The sequence below is a fragment of the Lolium rigidum genome, chromosome 1, assembly GCF_022539505.1.
Source record: "Lolium rigidum isolate FL_2022 chromosome 1, APGP_CSIRO_Lrig_0.1, whole genome shotgun sequence".
In the NCBI taxonomy this organism is placed as follows: Eukaryota; Viridiplantae; Streptophyta; class Magnoliopsida; order Poales; family Poaceae; genus Lolium; species Lolium rigidum.
Genome location: NC_061508.1, coordinates 197,775,819 through 197,790,655, shown reverse-complemented (window position 1 = coordinate 197,790,655; position 14,837 = coordinate 197,775,819).

Sequence of the window (14,837 nt, the reverse complement as noted above, 5' to 3'; positions counted from 1 at the left end):
TTGAGTCTAGGGCATACCTGGATAGTTGTGCTGGTTGTGTTTTCAGGAAAAGAACTCCAGACGACGCTGAAGAATTATTGGCGAGAATAGGCCGGAATCATGATGTTGGTTCAGGTCTACACCTGAACCAACCCCGACACCAATATTGAAGAAGAGGGGTATGATTAAATTAAATGATGAAGATATGAGGGAAGCCAAGAAATCTCTTAAAGAGAAGGGTATTAAATCCGAAGACGTGAAGAATTTACCTCCCATAGAAGATTTATGTAAGATCACTCCCCCTTCATCCATGATTGAGGTACACTCTCTTGAACGCTTTACTAGAGAAGATATTCCATATTCAAAACCTCCTGCTCAATGCTTAGATGAGTTTGATAATTATATTGTTAAGCAAAGTAATTTCAATATGAGAGTAGAGAATCATTTAATAGAAAATTCTCGAGCTATTGGTGAATTGCATGGTATTGTGGAGAGAACCTCCAATGATGTTAAGATGCTTGTTAAACATTTTCAAATGGTTCAAACTCAAATTGATCAACTCACTAAAGTGCAAAATGACTTGTTAAAAGATAATTCTAAAGAAAAACATGCTTATGAAGTAACAACTAGAGGCGGTGTTTCTACCCATGATCCTCTATATCCTGAAGGGCATCCCAAAAGAGTTGAACAAGATTCTCAACGAACTGAAACTAGTGCTCCTTCTAAGAAAAAGAAAAAGAAACATAAAACTGTTGTAGAATCCTCTGAGCCTGTTAATGATCCTAATAGTATTTCTATTTCTGATGCTGAAACCGGAAGTGGTAATGAACATGATAAAGATAATGATAAGAATGATGCTTCGATAAAGAAGAGGTTGAAGAAGAACTCGAAAAGCATGCTAAAAATAAAAAGTATACTAAAGAAGATTTTATTGCTAAGAAACATGGTAGTGAAAGGGAACCTTGGGTTCAAAAGCAAATGCCTTTTCCTGCTAAGAAACTAAAATCAAAGGAAGAAGAACACTATAACAAATTCTGTGATTGGATGAAACCTTTATTCCTGCAAATACCTTTGATTGATGCTATTAAATTGCCTCCTTATTCAAAGTATATGAAAGATATTGTCACTAACAAAAGGAAAATTCCTAATGAGGAGATTTCCACTATGCTTGCTAATTACTCTTTCAATGGTAAGGTTCCAAAGAAGCTTGGCGACCCAGGTATTCCGACTATTCCTTGTTCTATTAAGAATAATTATGTTAGAACTGCTCTATGTGATTTGGGAGCAGGTGTTAGTGTTATGCCTTTCTCTCTTTATAAGAGACTTTATTTAGATAAGTTGATACCGACTGATATATCTTTGCAAATGGCTGATAAATCTACTGCTATTCCCGTTGGTATATGTGAGGATGTTCCTGTTCAAGTTACTAATAACTTCTTGATATTAACTGATTTTGTTGTGTTGGAAATGCCTAAAGATGATAATATGTCTATTATTCTTGGGAGACCTTTTCTTAACACCGCAGGGGCTGTTATTGATTGCAATAAAGGAAAAGTTACTTTCAATGTCGATGACAAGGAGCATACCGTTTATTTTCCCAAGAGGATTGAGAAAGCATGTGGAGTTAATACAATTTCTAATGTGAGAACTATTAAAGTGGGAACTATTGATTGTCCAATATATGAGCCTAAAGAAGAATATCAAACTCTTGTGATTGGATCCATATCAATACAATACAAGGTAACATGATTGATTTGAGGTTTATTTCTTCATATGTTATGTAAAATTTATTTGGTGACAAGACTTGATCAACCTTGTTAACAAATTCATTTTATATGCATAGAAAAGCTAAACAATCTTTCTTTCTTCCTCCACTTGATCTACTTGCTGTAGCACTTTTGTTTTGCAAAGTTCTTTAGTTAATTAGAGATTTCAAAATCTTTTTCTACCCAGTAATAATAATTTTGACACCCAGAAATGTGCATTTTTCAAAGTTTTTAAAAATTCACCAAAATTATACCATTGGTCCTATTTTTCGACGAGGCACCTAGGAACACCTGGGGATGACCAGTGGGGCACCCCAGGGTGGCACCCCACAGGCCGGTGCGGCCAAGGAGGGGGGCGCGCCACCCTGGCGTGTGGGCCCCTCAAAACTCGCACCAGGTTCCTCTCAATCACGTTTCTGCTCAAGAGCTCAAGATTTCTCGATCTCTTTGCTCAGCCCAGATTTCTGTCTGAAATTTGGCACATTTTCTCTCCGAAAATGGAAGGGAGTAGGCATGGTGCATAGTTGACGTGGGAGTTAGAAATCTTTGTGGTGTAGCTTTTCTTCAGTTCCCCGGCAACGGCACCAGAAAAAGAGGTTGATGGCGTGTATTTCACACGTTCGTTGGGCAACCCCAAGAGGAAGGTATGATGCGCACAGCAGCAAGTTTTCCCTCAGAAAGAAACCAAGGTTTATCGAACCGAGGAGGAGCCAAGAAGCACGTTGAAGGTTGATGGCGGCGGGATGTAGTGCGGCGCAACACCGAGATTCCGGCGCCAACGTGGAACCTGCACAACACAACCAAAGTACTTTGCCCCAACGAAACGGTGAGGTTGCCAATCTCACCGAGCTTGCTGTAACAAAGGATTAACCGTATTGTGTGGAAGATGATTGTTTGCGAGAGAAAATAGTAAAACAAGTATTGCAGACAGATTTGTATTTCAGTATTAAAGAATGGACCGGGGTCCACAGTTCACTAGAGGTGTCTCTCCCATAAGATAAAAGCATGTTGGGTGAACAAATTACAGTCGGGCAATTGACAAATAGAGAGGGCATAACAATGCACATACATGACATGATAAGTATAGTGAGATTTAATTGGGCATTACGACAAAGTACATAGACCGCCATCCAAGCTGCATCTATGCCTAAAAAGTCCACCTTCGGGTTATCGTCCGAACCCCCTCCAGTATTAAGTTGCAAAGCAACGAGACAATTGCATTAAGTATGGTGCGTAATGTAATCAACAACTACATCCTCGGACATAGCGCCAATGTTTTATCCCTAGTGGCAACGAGCACAACACAACCTTAGGGGTTTTCTGTCACTCCCCCAGGTGTCAATGCAGGCATGAACCCACTATCGAGCATAAGTACCCCCTCTTGGAGTTAAAAGTAAAAACTTGGCCAGAGCCTCTACTAGAAACGGAGAGCATGCAAGATCATAAACAACACATGTATAATAACTTGATAATTAACATGACATAGTATTCTCTATCCATCGGATCCCGACAAACACAACATATAGAATTACGGATAGATGATCTTGATCATGTTAGGCAGCTCACAAGATCCAACAATGAAGCACAATGAGGAGAAGACAACCATCTAGCTACTGCTATGGACCCATAGTCCAGGGGTGAACTACTCACTCATCACTCCGGAGGCGACCATGGCGGTGTAGAGTCCTCCGGGAGATGAATCCCCTCTCCGGCAGGGTGCCGGAGGAGATCTCCAGAATCCCCGAGATGGGATCGGCGGCGACGGCGTCTCAGTAAGGTTTTCCGTATCGTGGTTTTTCGCATCAGGGGTTTCGCGACGGAGGCTTTAAGTAGGCGGAAGGGCAGAGTCGGGGGCCAGACGAGGGGCCCACGCTATAGGTCGGCACGGCCAGGGCTTGGGCCGCGCCGCCCTATAGCTTGGCCACCACGTGGCCCCACTTCGTGTGTTCTTCGGTCTTCGGAAGCTCCGTGGAAAAATAGGGCCCCGGGTCTTCGTTTCGTCCAATTCCGAGAATATTTCGTTACTAGGATTTACGAAACCAAAAACAGCGAAAAACGAGAGCCGGCACTTCGGCATCTTGTTAATAGGTTAGTTCCGGAAAATGCACTAATATGACATAAAGTGTGCATAAAACATGTAGGTATCATCAATAATATGGCATAGAACATAAGAAATTATCGATACGTCGGAGACGTATCAAGCATCCCCAAGCTTAGTTCCGCTCGTCCCGAGCAGGTAAAACGATAACAAAGATAATTTCTGAAGTGATATGCCATCATAACCTTGATCATACTATTTGTAAACATATGTAGTGGATGCAGCAATCAAAACAATGGTAATGACATGAGTAAACAAGTGAATCATATAGCAAAGACTTTTCATGAATAGTACTTCAAGACAAGTATTAATAAGTCTTGCATAAGAGTTAACTCATAAAGCAATAAATCAAAGTAAAGGTATTGAAGCAACACAAAGGAAGATTAAGTTTCAGCGGTTGCTTTCAACTTGTAACATGTATATCTCATGGATAATAGTCAACATAGAGTAATATAACAAGTACAATATGCAAGTATGTAGGAATCAATGCACAGTTCACACAAGTGTTTGCTTCTTGAGGTGGAGAGAAATAGGTGAACTGACTCAACATAAAAGTAAAAAGAATGGTCCTTCAAAGAGGAAAGCATCGATTGCTATATTTGTGCTAGAGCTTTTATTTTGAAAACATGAAACAATTTTGTCAACGGTAGTAATAAAGCATATGAGTTATGTACATTATATCTTACAAGTTGCAAGTCTCATGCATAATATACTAATAGTGCCCGCACCTTGTCCTAATTAACTTGGACTACCGGATCTTTGCAATGCACATGTTTTGACCAAGTGTCACAATGGGGTACCTCCATGCCGCCTGTACAAAGGTCTAAGGAGAAAGCTCGCATTTTGGATTTCTCGCTTTTGATTATTCTCAACTTAGACATCCATACCGGGACAACATGGACAACAGATAATGGACTCCTCTTTAATGCATAAGCATGTGGCAACAATTATTATTATCATATGAGATTGAGGATATATGTCCAAACTGAAACTTCCACCATGAATCATGGCTTTAGTTAGCGGCCCAAAGTTCTTCTCTAACAACATGCATGCTCCAACCATGAAGGTGGTAGATCTCTCTTGCTTCGGACAAGACGGACATGCATAGCAACTCACATGATATCCAACAAAGAATAGTTGATGGCGTCCCCGAAACATGGTTATCGCTCAACAAGCAACTTAATAAGAGATAAAGTGCATAAGTACATATTCAATACCACAATAGTTTTTAAGCTATTTGTCCCATGAGCTATATATTGCAAAGGTGAATGATGGAATTTTAAAGGTAGCACTCAAGCAATTTACTTTGGAATGGCGGATAAATACCATGTAGTAGGTAGGTATGGTGGACACAAATGGCATAGTGGTTGGCTCAAGGATTTTGGATGCATGAGAAGTATTCCCTCTCGATACAAGGTTTAGGCTAGCAAGGTTATTTGAAACAAACACAAGGATGAACGGTACAGCAAAACTCACATAAAAGACATATGGTAAATATTATAAGACTCCATACCGTCTTCCTTGTTGTTCAAAACTCAATACTAGATGTTATCTAGACTCTAGAGAAACCAAATATGCAAACCAAATTAGCAAGCTCTAAGTATTTCTTCATTAATGGGTGCAAAGTATATGATGCAAGTGCTTAAACATGAGCACAACAATTGCCAAGTATCAAATTATCCAAGACATTATAGAGTTACTACATGTAGCATTTTCCAATTCCAACCATATAACAATTTAACGAAGAAGAACTTCGCCATGAATACTATGAGTAGAGCCTAAGGACATATTTGTCCATATGCAACAGCGGAGCGTGTCTCTCTCCCATAAAGTGAATGCTAGGATCCATTTTATTCAAACAAAACAAAAAACAAAAACAAACCGACGCTCCAAGCAAAGTACATAAGATGTGGCCGAATAAAAATATAGTTTCGGGGGAGGAACCCGATAATGTTGTCGATGAAGAAGGGGATGCCTTGGGCATCCCCAAGCTTAGACGCTTGAGTCTTCTTAATATATGCAGGGGTGAACCACCGGGGCATCCCCAAGCTTAGAGCTTTCACTCTCCTTGATCATATTGCATCATACTCCTCTCTTGACCCTTGAAAACTTCCTCCACACCAAACTCGAAACAACTCATTAGAGGGTTAGTGCATAATAAAAATTCACATGTTCAGAGGTGACACAATCATTCTTAACACTTCTGGACATTGCATAAAGCTACTGGACATTAGTGGATCAAAGAAATTCATCCAACATAGCAAAAGAGGCAATGCGAAATAAAAGACAGAATCTGTCAAAACAGAACGAGTCCGTAAAGATGGATTTTATTAGGCCACCAGACTTGCTCAAACGAAAATGCTCAAATTGAATGAAAGTTGCGTACATATCTGAGGATCATGCTCGTAAATTGGCGTAATTTTCTGAGCTACCTACAGGGAGATAGACCCAGATTCGTGACAGCAAAGAAATCTGGAACTACGCAGTAATCCAAATCTAGTACTTACTTTTCTATCAAAGACTTTACTTGGCACAACAAAACATAAAACTAAGATAAGGAGAGGTTGCTACAGTAGTAAACAACTTCCAAGACACAAATATAAAACAAAAATACTGGAGTAAAAACATGGGTTGTCTCCCATAAGCGCTTTTCTTTAACGCCTTTCAGCTAGGCGCAGAAAGAGTAACTCAAGTAACATCGAGAGATGAAGCATCAACATCATAATTTGTTCTAATAATAGAATCATAAGGTACCTTCATTCTCTTTCTAGGGAAGTGTTCCATACCTTTCTTGAGAGGAAATTGGTATTTAATATTACCTTCCTTCATATCAATAGTAGCACCAACGGTTCGAAGAAAAGGTCTTCCCAATATAATGGGGCAAGATGCATTGCATTCAATATCCAAGACAACAAAATCAACGGGGACAAGGTTATTGTTAACCATAATATGAACATTATCAACTTTCCCCAAAGGTTTCTTTTTAGAATTATCAGCGAGATTAACATCTAAATAACAATTTTTCAATGGTGGCAAGTCAAGCATATCATAGACTTTTTTAGGCATAACAGAAATACTTGCACCAAGATCACATAAAGCATTACAATCAAAATCTTTGACTCTCATTTTAATGATGGGCTCCCAACCATCCTCTAGCTTTCTAGGAATAGAAGTTTCAAGTTTTAGTTTCTCTTCTCTAGCTTTTATGAGAGCATTTGTAATATGTTTTGTGAAAGCCAAATTTATAGCACTAGCATTGGGACTCTTAGCAAGTTTTTGCAAGAACTTTATAACTTCAGAGATGTGGAAATCATCAAAATCTAAATCATTACAATCTAAAGCAATGGGATTATCATCCCCAAGGTTGGAAAAAATTTCAGCAGTTTTATCACAAGCGAGTTTCGAGCGGTTTTAGCGAGTTTCGGGTAATTTTGCGCGCTTTGCACTAGGAGTAGAAGCATTGCCAACACCAATTATTTTATCATGGATAGTAGGAGGTGCAGCAACATATGAATCATTAGCATTGCTAGTGGTGGTAATAGTCCAAACTTTAGCTACATTTTCCTTTTTAGCTAGTTTTTCATTTTCTTCTCTATCCCACCTAGCACGCAGTTCAGCCATTAATCTTATATTCTCATTAATTCTAACTTGGATGGCATTTGCTGTAGTAACAATTTTATTTTCAATATCCATATTAGGCATAACTTTCGATTTCAAAAGATCAACATCAGAGGCAAGACTATCAACTCTAGAAACAAGAATATCAATTTTATTGAGCTTTTCTTCAACGGATTTGTTAAAAGCGGTTTGTGTACTAATAAATTCTTTAAGCATGGCTTCAAGTCCAGGGGGTGTATTCCTATTATTGTTGTAAGAATTCCCATAAGAATTAGCATAACCGTTACCATTATTATAAGGATATGGCCTATAGTTATTAATAGAATTGTTCCGATAAGAATTGTTGTTGAAATTATTATTTTTAATGAAGTTTACATCAACATGTTCTTCTTGGGCAACCAATGAAGCTAATGGAACATTATTAGGATCAACATCAGTCCTATCATTCGCAAGCATAGACATAATAGCATCAACTTTATCATTCAAGGAAGAGGATTCTTCAACGGAATTTACCTTCTTACCTTGTGGAGCTCTTTCCGTGTGCCATTCAGAGTAATTAACCATCATATTATCAAGGAGCTTTGTTGCTTCACCAAGAGTGATGGACATAAAGGTACCTCCAGCAGCTGAATCCAATAAATTCCGCGAAGAAAAATTTAGTCCTGCATAGAAGGTTTGGATGATCATCCAAGTAGTCAGTCCATGGGTTGGGCAATTTTTAGCAATAGTAAATAAAGCAAACTAGATAAAGTAAATGCAAGTAAACTAATTTTTTTGTGTTTTTGATATAGCAAACAAGATAGCAAATAAAGTAAAGCTAGCAACTAATTTTTTTGTGTTTTGATATAAGTGCAGCAAACAAAGTAGTAAATAAAATAAAGCAAGACAAAAACAAAGTAAAGAGATTGAGAAGTGGAGACTCCCCTTGCGGCGTGTCTTGATCTCCCGGCAACGGCGCCGAGAAAAAGAGCTGGTGCGTAGTTGACGTGGGAGTTAGAAATCTTTGTGGTGTAGCTTTTCTTCGGTTCCCGACAACGGCGCCGGAAAAAGAGCTTGATGGCGTGTATTTCACACGTTCGTTGGGCAACCCCAAGAGGAAGGTATGATGCGCACAGCAGCAAGTTTTCCCTCGAGAAAGAAACCAAGATTTATCGAACCGGGAGGAGCCAAGAAGCACGTTGAAGGTTGATGGCGGCGGGATGTAGTGCGGCGCAACACCGGAGATTCCGGCGCCAACGTGGAACCTGCACAACACAACCAAAGTACTTTGCCCCAACGAAACAGTGAGGTTGTCAATCTCACCGGCTTGCTGTAACAAAGGATTAACCGTATTGTGTGGAAGATGATTGTTTGCGAGAGAAAATAGTAAAACAAGTATTGCGAGCAGATTTGTATTTCGAGTATTAAAGAATGGACCGGGGTCCACAGTTCACTAGAGGTGTCTCTCCCATAAGATAAAAGCATGTTGGGTGAACAAATTACGGTCGGGCAATTGACAAATAGAGAGGGCATAACAATGCACATACATGACATGATAAGTATAGTGAGATTTAATTGGGCATTACGACAAAGTACATAGACCGCCATCCAACTGCATCTATGCCTAAAAAGTCCACCTTCTGGTTATCGTCCGAACCCCCTCCAGTATTAAGTTGCAAAGCAACAGACAATTGCATTAAGTATGGTGCGTAATGTAATCAACAAATACATCCTCGGACATAGCGCCAATGTTTTATCCCTAGTGGCAACAGCACAACACAACCTTAGGGGTTTCGTCACTCCCCCGGTGTCAATGCGGGCATGAACCCACTATCGAGCATAAGTACCCCCTCTTGGAGTTAAAAGTAAAAAACTTGGCCGAGCCTCTACTAGAAACGGAGAGCATGCAAGATCATAAACAACACATGTATAATAACTTGATAATTAACATGACATAGTATTCTCTATCCATCGGATCCCGACAAACACAACATATAGAATTACGGATAGATGATCTTGATCATGTTAGGCAGCTCACAAGATCCAACAATGAAGCACAATGAGGAGAAGACAACCATCTAGCTACTGCTATGGACCCATAGTCCAGGGGGGAACTACTCACTCATCACTCCGGAGGCGACCATGGCGGTGTAGAGTCCTCCGGGAGATGAATCCCCTCTCCGGCAGGGTGCCGGAGGAGATCTCCGAATCCCCGAGATGGGATCGGCGGCGACGGCGTCTCAGTAAGGTTTTCCGTATCGTGGTTTTTCGCATCAGGGGTCTCGCGACGGAGGCTTTAAGTAGGCGGAAGGGCAGAGTCGGGGGCCAGACGAGGGGCCCACGCTATAGGTCGGCGCGGCCAGGGCTTGGGCCGCGCCGCCCTATAGCTTGGCCACCTCGTGGCCCCACTTCGTGTGTTCTTCGGTCTTCCGGAAGCTCCGTGGAAAAATAGGGCCCCGGGTCTTCGTTTCGTCCAATTCGAGAATATTTCGTTACTAGGATTTCCGAAACCAAAAACAGCAGAAAACGAGAAGCTGGCACTTCGGCATCTTGTTAATAGGTTAGTTCCAGAAAATGCACTAATATGACATAAAGTGTGCATAAAACATGTAGGTATCATCAATAATATGGCATAGAACATAAGAAATTATCGATACGTCGGAGACGTATCAAGGCACCAACTCAACCAACAAGAATTGGAGGTGCGACAGGTCATGAGAGTTCACCGCGAAGAAGGAGTATACCCCACTTACTACCCGTGTGTGGATTTTATGAAAAGTGCAGGAATCTTGCAAGATGTTCAAAGTCTAATTTCTCGTGCAGGGTTGGATGATTTTGTTGTTGGTGAACCATGCCAATATGCAAAATTGACTATGTCTGTAGTGCAGGATTTTGAATTCAATTGGTCGCGATCTAACCCCATGGTTCGGTACCAAATTTATAATAAAGCTGTCAACTTGCCATTCGATGATTTTTGTGCAGCAATCGAGTGCCGCAATGGGGATCATGCGAGAAGATAAGGGGATCGCCGCAAGAGCTCTTGAACCTCTTCAAGATGATTTGTCATGGAAGAAGCTATTCGGAGGATGGTGGTAAAATCGGTAGTATTCAACTCCCGGCTATTCGTTACTTTGCTTATTTCATCACCAAGTGCGTTCTTGCTAGAAAGAATGCAAGTAAGTTATCTATCCAGGATTTAGCCTTTCTAGCTGCTGCATTACAAGGTGATAGGACTTACAACTTTGGTGCTTTGATAGCCTATAGACTTGCTACTAACCGTGAGAAGGGAGGAATTTGTGGAGGTCTCATCGCCTCTCGCTTATTAGCTATGCATGGTGTAGAACCTCACCATCTTGATATTCAGCTCCCCATAGAGAAACTTGACATAGTCTCCATGATTAAGCATGAATTTGTTTCGATTCGTCTAATTTGAGCAACCTTGTCTTACAGAATAACATTTTACAAGAAAACTTGGAGAACAACTAAGAAAACTGAAAAATTAGTAGGATTGCTCGCACTTGTTCTATTTAACCTTGATTCCGGGGAGGATTGGCCGGTCACGGAAGGTGCACTTAATGCATACATAGAGGGAGGAGGCCATCGTGCAAGAGACAACACGGAGGAGGCCGAGGAACATCTCGATTCGTCATCCGATGCAGCAAGTTCTTCGCATCAACAAGTTGGGCATGAGGAGCCTCCACGCTTTTCTTCTGCATCGGGACCTTATTATGACTACGCCATGTATGATCCACCGGCGTGGAACCCAGACCCTCGCTGGGGTTGATCTCCACTTAGGCCAAAAGCCTAAGCTTGGGGGGAAGTATACCGGCATCACTCATTATTTGCATATTATGGTTGCTGGATACTGTAGGATAACGTTGCATAGAAAACAAAAAATTTCCTACCGCGAACACGCAATCCAAGCCAAGATGCAATCTAGAAGATGGTAGCAACGAGGGGGTATCGAGTCTCACCCTTGAAGAGATTCCAAAGCCTACAAGATGAGGCTCTTGTTGCTGCGGTAGACGTTCACTTGCCGCTTGCAAAAGCGCGTAGAAGATCTTGATCACGATCGCTTCGGCGCCACGAACGGGCAGCACCTCCGTACTCGGTCACACGTTCGGTTGTTGATGAAGACGACGTCCACCTCCCCGTTCCAGCGGGCAGCGGAAGTAGTAGCTCCTCTTGAATCCGACAGCACGACGGCGTGGTGTCGGTGGTGGTGGAGAAATCCGGCGGAGCTTCGCTTAAGCGTGCAGGATGTGGTGGAGGAGAGAGACCGCTAGGGTTTGGGGAGAGAGGGGGTTGGGCGCCGGCCCTCTAAGGGGTGCGGCCAAGGCTGAGGCTAGAAGTGATCAGCCCCCTTCTCCTATGCCCCTCATTATATAGGTGGAAGCACCAAGAGTTCTAGTCCAAGTCTTCGAATAAGACCCCAACACTAAAACCTCCCATATGTGGGAAACCTACTCAAGGAGGGAGTCCTACCCAAGGTGGGACTCCCACCTTTCCTTGAGGTTGGTTGGCCGGCCACCCTAGGGGAGTCCACCTTGGACTCCTCCCCTTTAGGGTTGGCTGGTCATGCAAGGTGGAGTCCCTCCGGGACTCTACTTTCCATGGTGATTTCTTCTGGACTTTTCTAGAACCTTCTAGAACCTGCCATAAATGCACCGGATCATTTCCAAACTTGGAATATGACTTCCTATATATGAATCTTATTCTCCGGACCATTCTGGAACTCCCCGTGATGTCCGGGATCTCATCCGGGACTCCGAACAAATATTCGAACTCCATTCCATATTCAAGTTCTACCATTTCAACATCCAACTTTAAGTGTGTCACCCTACGGTTCGTGAACTATGCGGACATGGTTGAGTACTCACTCCGACCAATAACCAATAGCGGGATCTGGAGATCCATAATGGCTCCCACATATTCAACGATGACTTTAGTGATCGAATGAACCATTCACATACGATACCAATTCCCTTTGTCACGCGATATTTTACTTGTCCGAGGTTTGATCTTCGGTATCACTCTATACCTTGTTGAACCTCGTCTCCGACAAGTACTCTTTACTCGTACCGTGGTATGTGGTCTCTTATGAACTTATTCATATGCTTGCAAGATATTAGACGACATTCCACCGAGAGGGCCCGGAGTATATCTATCCGTCATCGGGATGGACAAATCCCATTGTTGATCCATATGCCTCAACTCATACTTTCCGGATACTTAATCCCACCTTTATAACCACCCATTTACGCGGTGGCGTTTGATGTAATCAAAGTACCTTTCCGGTATAAGTGATTTACATGATCTCATGGTCATAAGGACTAGGTAACTATGTATCGAAAGCTTATAGCAAATAACTTAATGACGAGATCTTATGCTACGCTTAATTGGGTGTGTCCATTACATCATTCATACAATGACATAACCTTGTTATTAATAACATCCAATGTTCATGATTATGAAACTAATCATCCATTAATCAACAAGCTAGTTAAGAGGCATACTAGGGACTCTTTGTTTGTCTACATATCACACATGTACTAATGTTTCGGTTAATACAATTATAGCATGATATATAAACATTTATCATAAACATAAAGATATAAATAATAACCACTTTATTATTGCCTCTAGGGCATATCTCCAACAGTCTCACACTTGCACTAGAGTCAATAATCTAGTTTACATTTGTAAAGATATAACACCTTGGCCTTCCGTGCTTTATCATGTATTACTCACGGGAGAGGTTTTAGTCAACGGATCTGACACGCTCAGAAACGTATGTATTTTGTAATTCATTTGCGTCTCAACGCATCACTCATTTTCAAATGAGTCGGCATTAGATATGTTTGGTCTTCTGGTGGAACCTTAATTCCGCGGTCTGAAATATGTCACTAATATTGTCACATACAATATAGCTTCAAAGTTCGACTCTGTCGGAACTACACCAAGTTCTCAAAGAACCTCTTGACTTAACATCCTTTGTCATTGTCAAAACAATGACATACTCTGCCTTCTTTTGTAGAATCCGTCACAATATTTATAACTCTTCTAAATCTAGCATAGACAACTTCTAGCTCATTGTGCTACCTTTTAAACAACACTTAGTCAAATTTGAGATTGAAATTATATTTTATATGTGACAAAACCAATATCGGTGTAACACCTTACATCGATTTGTTTGTCATTTCTCCATACAAAATTATATATATATATATACTTGGTTCTTCTTAAGTACTCAAGAATATTCTTACTGTTTTTTAATGATCATCACATGAATCATTCTGGTACATGCTCATAACACTTTTAGAGCATAGGACATCTGATTGTGTACATATTATTCGTGATTCATAATCACTCATGTGTTTTTACTCATTTAGTATCAGATACACTCAAGTCTTGTTAAAACTTCACATGACAAGAACATTTTCTTAATATTTATATATTGAACTATTTCAATATCTATTCTATGTACTTTGACTTAAACTTATTTTGTGTTTCAATCTATCTTCATAGATCTTGACACTAGATATGTTTCAGTCCATATCCTTTCATTGAAATTAATTTCTCAATGAAACCTTTTAATCAAGTATATAATTACATCATTTATAACCAACTATATGTCACCTACATAAAGTATTATAAATGTGTCTTAGCGCTCCCACTTAATTTCTTGCAAATGCAAGCCTCTTCATCGTCTCCGATGAAATCAAAAACTCTTTGACTATTTCATCTCGGTGAAGATTCCAACTCCGTGATACTTACTTCATCCAATTGAAGTTCGTATACCTATCTAGTATTATACGGACCAGCAAAACTCTTGGTTGTATCTTGTATACCCCTTTAATACACACTTCGATAAGTAATGTATTTTGCCATCCTACTAACATATCTCATAAAGGAAATATGTAGTGATTACTAGAATAATCCATATAGACTTTAAGCATTGCTACGGAAGATCTAATCTTGTCGTAGTCAATTCTTTGAACTTTGTCGTAAACAACTTTTCGACAAGTCAAGCTTCTTCAAGGATATTTCATCCAAGTCCATCAATTTTATAGATCTATTTACATTCAAAAAGTATTCATCTATCTTGGATTTCATGGCGTATAGCCATTTTAACGAAGTCAGGGCCCATCATAACTTCTTTGTTTGTAGTTTGTTTATCATTGTTCAAAATCAATCCTTTGTCCACAAATCATTTATTTGATCACAAAGTAAACCATACCTACAAGGTTCAATATGTACTTCGATCTCCATGGCTAAAACACTTTGTAGTCATGGGAGCCATGATTGTCGTGGCCGCTTACAGAACTAATTCCGATGCTGCGCTACTCTGATCATTATGCTCAGGTTCATAAACCTTATCAAATTTTATTGTCCTC